Source organism: Elephantulus edwardii, unplaced genomic scaffold, assembly GCF_000299155.1.
Source record: "Elephantulus edwardii isolate Elephantulus edwardi_28Jun2011 unplaced genomic scaffold, EleEdw1.0 scaffold00338, whole genome shotgun sequence".
Lineage (NCBI taxonomy): Eukaryota > Metazoa > Chordata > Mammalia > Macroscelidea > Macroscelididae > Elephantulus > Elephantulus edwardii.
In genome coordinates, this window is record NW_006400088.1 from 1,585,703 (window position 1) to 1,594,316 (window position 8,614).

The 8,614-nt window shown below is 37.7% G+C and overlaps 1 pseudogene; it reads left to right on the top strand.

Annotated features, from left to right (window-relative positions):
- Window positions 1-1,866: 1,866 nt before the first annotated feature.
- LOC102845826 lies at window positions 1,867-2,604 on the top strand (annotated as a pseudogene).
- Window positions 2,605-8,614: the final 6,010 nt, after the last annotated feature.

Sequence of the window (8,614 nt, forward strand, 5' to 3'; positions counted from 1 at the left end):
TGGACCACGGAAACACTGATTGACCTAGATAGAAAACAGTCATTCACTTGATCACAAAATAGGAGGCATTCATATATTGTTGGATCAGGAACTAAGAGTTGCATAATTCATTGAAAGACCGTCATGGAAGTTAAAGGCAGACTATCTAGAAGATAGAATTTGGTAGCAATAGGTTAATAACATATAAGTTGATTTCATCATTAAGCAAAGGTATACATTATTCTATTTACTGCAGAGTGGTCTCAGGATGGATGAGTTTTTCCTCTGGTAACCTATTCTTCCTCAATAAAGCCTATTTCTGAAAAATGATTGGAAAAGGTTTAGATAAAGTTCCTCCCTTGGAATCTTGCATTTATTTTCCTATTACAGCAAAGACCCATTGGGAATATATTAGATTATCTTGCACAAGCCAGACCACAGATGAAAATAAAGTTGTCCTTAATTAAGGTAGCTGGCCCAAGTGTACACTAAGGTTAAATATACTACCATTTGAAAAAATTTGCTTTTAAAAATCCCAAGTGTCACCACAACAAGATAAAAGTAAATAACCCAAATGAAAAATGCGCACACAAGATATGAACAGACACTTCACCAAAGAATACATTCAGATGGCCAACGAACACATGAAGAAATGTTCAAAAATCCTTAGCTCTAAGAGAGATGCAAATCAAAACAACTGTGAGATATCATCTCACCCCAGTCAGAATAGCAAGATTTAGTAGAAGAACAAACATCAAATGCTGGCAAGGTTATGGAGAAACTGCAACCCTTTTTCACTGTTGATGGGAGTGTAAAATGGTGCAACCACTATGGAAGGTGGTGTGGTGCTTTCTAAAAAGTTGCAAATAGAAATACCATTTGACCCAGCAATTCCACTACTGGGAATTTACCCTAAAGAAAATATAACTTCCACCCAGGCAGATATATGCACACTCATATTTATTGTAGCTTTGTTTACAATAGCAAAGAGCTGGAAACAACTTAAGTGCCCATCAACAAATGAATGGAGAAGCTGTGGTGTATTCACACAATGGAATACTATGCTGCATTGAAAAACAAGAAACTCATGAAATATTATTCAAAATGGATGACCCTAGAGGATATTATACTGAGTAAAATATCTCAGTCATAAAAGGACAAATACTGCATAGAACCACTGTTGTAAAACGGGACTGACATTGGGATTGAGGGAAGACAGAAAAGGAGGAGAGGAATGATGTATATTGCATTGAAACAGATGTGGGAGATAACTGTTTAAAGGGGATATATGAATGGATATTCTTGTCATTACAGAAGTTCAGAGTAAAGGTTACATAGTGGAATGAACTTGGGGGAAGGGATTGCATAACAATGAAAGGGTTTTTATTTTTCTTTTTAAGGAGAGCAGTGATTTGGGGGGAGGAGGTGGCCAGTCAGAAAAAAGCAACAATGAATGACTAGAAACCCTAAGTCTCTATAAAGTTTTATTAAAATTAATTAAAAAAATAAAATTTTTTAAAAATCCCATGTATGCCTCTCTAGGGGTTCAAATCCACAAGCCAGTCTTTGGGAGAAAGATGGACAATCTCTTCTAGAACAATTGACAGTCTAGAAATTCAATGGAAGGTCAAATGTAAGTCGGTTCTGAAATGATAACAAGTAAGTGATCTGCACACAAGACTATCAGACCAATAAGCCTGGCTACCTTTATGATTTTGAGTTTTGAGTTGTTTTACATTTTTTGTCCACTCTATCTAGCAACTTCTGTGGTCCCATTTCAAGCGATCTTAGTTAGCTGCTGCTTCTCCGAGAAAGCACCAAATGGCCTGGAGGCCTCGGGGGCCCTGAGATGGGAGCCCGTGGTGGCTTTGGTAGCGGTATGGACGGGGCTGCGGGACGGTCCGCAGAGCTCAAAGAGGCAAAACTGATCACAAGCAGTGGCTCCCCATCACCAAACTGGGCTACCTGGTCAAAGATATGAAAATCAAATCCTTGGAGATTTATCTCTTCTCACTGCCCATCAAGGAGTCTGAGATCATTGACTTTTTACTGGAGATGTCCCTCAAGGATGAGGTCTTGAAAATCATGCCAGTGCAGAAGCAAACACGTGCTGGGGAGTAGACCAGTTCAAGGCCTTTTTTTTTGCCATTGGAGACTATACTGGCCATGTTGGTTTGTACCTCAAGTGCTCCAAGGAGTTGGCCCAAGCTCTCCGTTGTCCCTGTGCATTGTGGCTACTGGGAGAACAAGATTGGCAAGCCTCACACCGTTGCCTGCAAGGTGACTGGGAGCTGTGGCTTTGTGTTGGTGCGTCTGATCACTGCACCCCGAGGAGCTGGAATCGTCTTGGCCCCTGTGCTCAAGAAGTTGCTGCTGATGGCTGAAACTGATGACTGCTACACCTCAGACAGCGGTTGCACAGCTACTCTGGGCAACTTCTCCAAGGCCACCTTTGATGCCATCTCTAAGGCCTACAACTATTCGACCTTAGATCTCTGGAAACAGGCTGTGTTCACCAAGTCTCCCTACCAGGAATTCACAGACCATCTTGTAAAGACTCACACCAGAGTCTCCATGCAGAGGATTCAGGCTCCAGCTGTGACCACCACACAGTGGCTTTTGTAAAACAAATAAAGTGAATTAAGTTAAAAAAAATCCATATGCACTTAAATGATAATCTAGATAACTGTCATCAAGTACAAATTACCCACTTTTTTATTGCTTTTCAATTTTTTTTATATTTGTGAGCTTTTTGGAGGTGATTTGGATAATAGTAATCTATAAATAGTTGTGAAAGGAGGAATAGCTGCTCTGCGCACTGCCAAGCACTGACTTCTTTCTCTGTGTTTCTAGACTCAGACAGTGGCACTCATACAAGTTACCATGCCACTTCTAAGTTTCACAAGGTCTCTCAAAAAAGTTGAGAAAAAAATTTAAATTACTGAATCAACAGCATTTGAGAATATGTTACAAATTTTTTTCAAATATATTTTTTATCATGGTATAATTTATATGACAAAACATTTCCATTTTAGGCATTCCGGGATATAATATTCAGTAACATTAATTACTTTTAATTTTATTCAGTATGTTTTGCAACCATTATCATTATGGTTTAAAAATACTTTTGTTAACTCAAATAGGAACTCAGCACTTCTTAACTCTGAACTCCTCTTTTCCTCAGCCTCTGGTTTTGTGTCTATGTATTTGTATACTCCAGATATTTTCTGTAAGTGCTGTCATACAATATTTTTGGAAATATATTATTTATAACCTAACAACTGGGCAATATTTATCAAGTACTGATTTTATATTCTGAGAAAAAAGAAAGCAAATTAAAGAAAATAAAATATATTATATTTGGGTAAATGTACTAAAAAGATCTCTTTAAAGTATTAAAAAGGAAAGCTATTATTCTGAGAACTAAGGTGTATGTGACCCAAGCCATGGTATTTCAATCTCTTCACATAAATGAGAAAGCTAGATAATGACTTAAAAAGACCAAAGAAGAATCAATGTGTTTGAATAATGGTGTTGACAAAGGACAGCAATAGATTGTACACTACCAGAAGAATCTATACATATCTTTTGGGGGAAGAACATTTTTAAAAAGTGCTTTAGAAGGAGGATGGCAAGACTTCATTTCACTTACTTTGGACATGTAATCTCAAGAGATAAGTCCATGGAAAAGGATTGATCAAGTAGATGATTAGCATTAAAGAAAAGATCTTAAGTAAGATGGATTGATAGAGAAGCCACAATAAAATGTGTCAACATAAGTGTGAACAGCATAGGATGGGCTACAGTTTGTTCTGTTGTGCATAGAGTCATGTTGTGCATGTGAGTCAGAACCAGCTTAATGACAACATATGGATACATTTCTGAATGAACCGTCCCTATACTTATTCAGACTATTTCAAGATTGAATTTTACATTTCTCTGGTCTTATTAATTAATATCTTATACAGTAATAACAACTGATAATTTAAAAACAAAACATTCACAAAGGCAAATCACCTTCCCTAGCAATATAAATGTGGACAATTTGGAGTTGTATTTGTCCATTGGACATCACTCCAAATACTAGAATTTCTCCCAAATATTCTTTCTCAATATATTGGAGTAGTCACACTATACTGTGTCACAAAAGATTTCACAGGGTTTCTCAGCTTTTTTTTTTAATAATTTTTTTATTTTTTATTTTTATTTTTTTTACAGAGGTTTTGGATTTCCATTCATTCATTGCCGCAATTTTCTCCCTTCCCACCCCTCCCCACCAGCTCGCTTCCCCCTCCGAAGAGAGAGAAAAAAAATTCCTTCATTAGTATTAAATTTGAGAATAATTGTCTAAGGTACAGCTATGAATTTCTTCCAAATCAATGCTCTGTCCAGAGCAAAGAAGATGGAAGATACATGAAAACAATTAGTTCATAGAATAACTCTCAACCTCCATGATCCTGAGACCAGGAGAACAAGATGGTGCCAGGCTATCACTACTGAATATTTTGAAAGATATTCCAATAGGATACTGACAAGGAGAAAAATGTGGACAAAATTGTAGTTGTTGTTTTGTGCCGTTGAGTCACTTGCTACTCATAGTGACTATATATATGTACAATAGTCCTGAAATCTGCTCTATCTTGTGCCAACCTTATTGTCTCTGACCACCTATTATTGTTATCCCAGCCATTGAATCAATCTATCTCATCGAGAGTCTTCCTCTCTTTCTCCATCCATCCACACTTCCAAGCTTGATGTCCCTCTCCAAGAACCAATCCCTCCTTTCAACATGCTCAAAGTATGTCAGACGAAGCCTCAGAATCCTTGACTCCAAGGAGCAGGCTGGCATCACCCTCTCCAGGATGAACCTGTTTATTCTCCTGGCAGTCCATGGTATATACATTACTCTTCTCCAACACCACAGCTCAGAAGCATTCATTCTCTTTCTATTATCCCTAGTCATTGCCCAACTTTCTGACAAAAATTATAAAAATTGGCAAGCTTTCTGACAGAAACTGGTTGAGTCACCTTTAGTCAGACCTTTGAGTCTGAATCTTAAATTATCCCCATGACTCAACTTTTAGCCAAACAACACTAGAGAAATACTCAGCCATTAGAACAATCAAGTATACAATATCAAAAGTGTAGCATATGCCAAGGGATAAAGCTTAGAAGGTAGGAGAGAAGAATAGGTAGAAGGATGGAAAGAATCAGGAATTGCAGAGAAGTGAGAAGAATGTTTTAACAATGTGGAAATGCTAATAAAGCTCATAAAACAAATTTATATGAATAATTGAATGGAAAATAGTATGTTAATTTTCATTAAAATCAAAATAAAAAGTTAAAAACATAAAAATTTTTAAACTTTTTGGTTGAAACCTAATCTGACTTTAGACTCTTGCTCTTAGTTACCTGGAATCATATTTATACAAATAGAAAATTTCAGCAAGCCACATACCTCTCAAAATACAATAACATATATCCAATTCTTTCTGTTTCTAACAGCATAGTATAAATTACAAAAAGGAGGCTGAAATTTCAGGGGGAAAATGAGTTCAATATTTAGCATAAGGGAGAAAGCAGTGAGTATTTAGAAGAACTGGAAATGAGATAATTTACCACAGACTGAGGCAGAGAATGCTAAAAGCAAGACATTGCTGGCAAATTTAGTTGCCACCATGTAGGAAACATTATGGGTGTGACCTTTGGTTTAGTATGTGGAGATTTCTATGATCGGCTAGAGCCACAGGATTCACATTTTCAGTAATTAAAGATATAGAGTGATGAAGCTCAATCTCTTAAAATGTTCATGAGGTCACTATAAGCTATAGACATATTGCAAATCAGCTACATAAGGTAAAGTAAATAGTGCTTCCCGTGTCTCTATAACAATGTATAAAGATAAAGCTGGGAATCATAATCATGGGAGATTTATAGGACAAGCATATGAAAAGCAGCTTAAAGGCCAAAAGACATAGGGAGCTGCACACTTTCATAAATACAAAAAAAAAAGAATTATTGCAAATCCCCCACCAAGACCGCTTATATGTCAGAACTCAGGAAATTTAAGGAAAGAAAATATTGCCTGAGATAGTGACAGCCAAGAGTGAATATGCCACACATTCTCACAGGACTGGAGAAACCAATACAGAGAACCAAACAAAGAACAGCCAATGGATAGCCGCCTTGAAGAGCCTAATGATCCAAGTTAGTGCTAGGGAGTGCTTCCGGGGTTACATTATGAAACAAAAAAAAAAATGCTTGTCTCTTTAAGGACTGTTAGTAATAAGGCGTCCCTACGTTTTAATTTAGATTTAGTTTTGCAGGTGCTTAGTATGTAGTTGGGTGTGACTTCATGTGACTATACAATTTTCCAGCAATATACAATATAAAAGCAAAAAAAAATCCCAATAACTCAGCTAATGTACTGGTCATGTGGACCAGTGCTGGTCAGTTCATCCAACGCTGGTCAATTCATGTGCTGGTCAATTAATCCAATATTTGTTCATAAGCACTCAAAACTGTTTTCCTAATATAATTTTTCTTCTGCCTTCTCACATATCAAGGGAGAGATGCCTCATTCAAGTGGTGGAGGAGCTAGATATATGAAGTTACTTTCTGTCAGGTCATTCTATTTCTTGGTTTGATCTCTAGTGTTGTGAGACTGGATAGCATCCTCATACCTGAATTCTTTTCAGTATCTTCACTCTCATAAGAGACAGTATGTAGAGCATTTTGCATCCTGTTTCACCTGCCTGAGAAAGAAGGGGTGGAAGAAAACATATACACCCTGAAAAAAAAATACCATCTTCCTACGGACCAGAGTAATTATTGGTGTCCCAAATCCCTTGTTTCTCTGATATTCTCAGGCACTTGCTCAATCCTTTGTAGGTCACCACTGTTTCGTGTTTTCCAGGCAGCACATTTTCCATATTGTTTTAGACACAGTGCCATTATAATCACTTGCAATTGAACAGTAATTGTTGCAGAAGCAGGTCTTGCTCTGCCAGTGCCACCCAGTTTCTGGACTGTACCCAGCTGAGTGCAGTAAGTTCCAGAATCCAATCAAAGCTAAGCCCCATCAGTATCCAGGTTTCTCATTATGAAGTAGAGCCAAAACCTGTCTCACTGCAATACTTTCTCCTTCTCCTTTTAGAGCTCATGCAAAGGCACTCCATTTTTGCTGTGATTCGAGTCCCTGAAATTATTCCACAGAGAAATTCAATAGGCATCTCACTCATGGACATTAGTGCTGGTACCGATCTAAAAACTTGTTTTTATCTTTGTTTGTATCTGAGACACATACATGTGCTCAAATATTCAGGAAAATGAGGTAGAAGACACTTTCCTTGAGGAATATAAGAAGCGTCTTAATTCAAGGAAATAAAGTTCAAGTACATTATTGCTGTTCTTTGTTGCTGTTAGGTGTTGTTGAATCCAGCACGACTCACAGCAACACTATGAACAAAATATCTGAACCCTGTTCTATTCTATTCTCTCCTCACAATTCCTGAAACACAACAGTCCATTGCAGCAGTCATTGTATCAATCCACCTTGTTGATAATCTTCCTCTCCTTTGCCGACCTTTAACCCTTCTCAAAATCATGTCCTTCTCCGAGGAATAGTACCTCCTAGCAACATGTCAAAAGTATGTGAGGCCAAGCCTCATCATTCTTGCCTCCAAGGAACACTCCGGGCACCCTCTTCTGTTCGTTCTCTTGGCCATCCATGGAATATTCAGTGCACTTCTCCAACACCACAGCTTAAAGGTGTCAATTCTTTTTCTGTCATCCTTATTTGTTGTCCAGGTCTTGGATGCATAGCTAATAACTGGAAAGACTATGGCCTGATTCAGACGCACCTTCGTCCTCAAATTGACATCATTCACTATCTGCAGATTTTCCCAGTGCAATGTGTCTTCTTATTTCCTGACTGCTCATACCAAGGATGTTAATTGTGAATCCAAGCAAGATGAAGTTGTTGACAGTTTCAATCTCCTCTCCATTCATCATGGCACTGTCTATTGTTCCAGTGGTAAGAATCTTCGGTGTATTTTTACATTTTTTATTATTATTTTTTAATCTTTGTTTTCTAAGTACATTATAAGCCTTAGAAAAGTGTAAGATTAACTCTAGGAATTATAGCCATCTCTGTGGGTTCCTCTTGATTTGTGATTAAATGGGAACTACTTAAGGAAAATATAATTCCTCAGTAAGCCTTAATAAAGTCACTATTTTCTTAGTTATTTGATAAAGAGGGAACTGTAGTAATAGAGAATGATAATTTATTAATAAGGTAATCTTGGCTCCACAATCAACACTCTTAGTACCAGCAGCCAGCAAATTAAAAAATGAATTGCATTGGGAAAGTCAGCAGTCAGGGGCCTTTCCAGAGTACTGAAGAAAAATGACCTCAGTCTAAGAGACTAAGTTTCACCTATCTAGCCCATAGTCTTCACAATTGCATGCTATGTATCAGAGCGCTGGACAATGACGAGGGATGATATGAAGAAAAATTATGTCTTTGAGCTGTAGTGCTGGAGAAGAGTGCAGAATATGCCATGGACTGCCAGGATAACAAATGGGTTCATCCTAGAGAGGGTGAAGCCAGCCTGCTCCTTGGGGGCAAGGATTC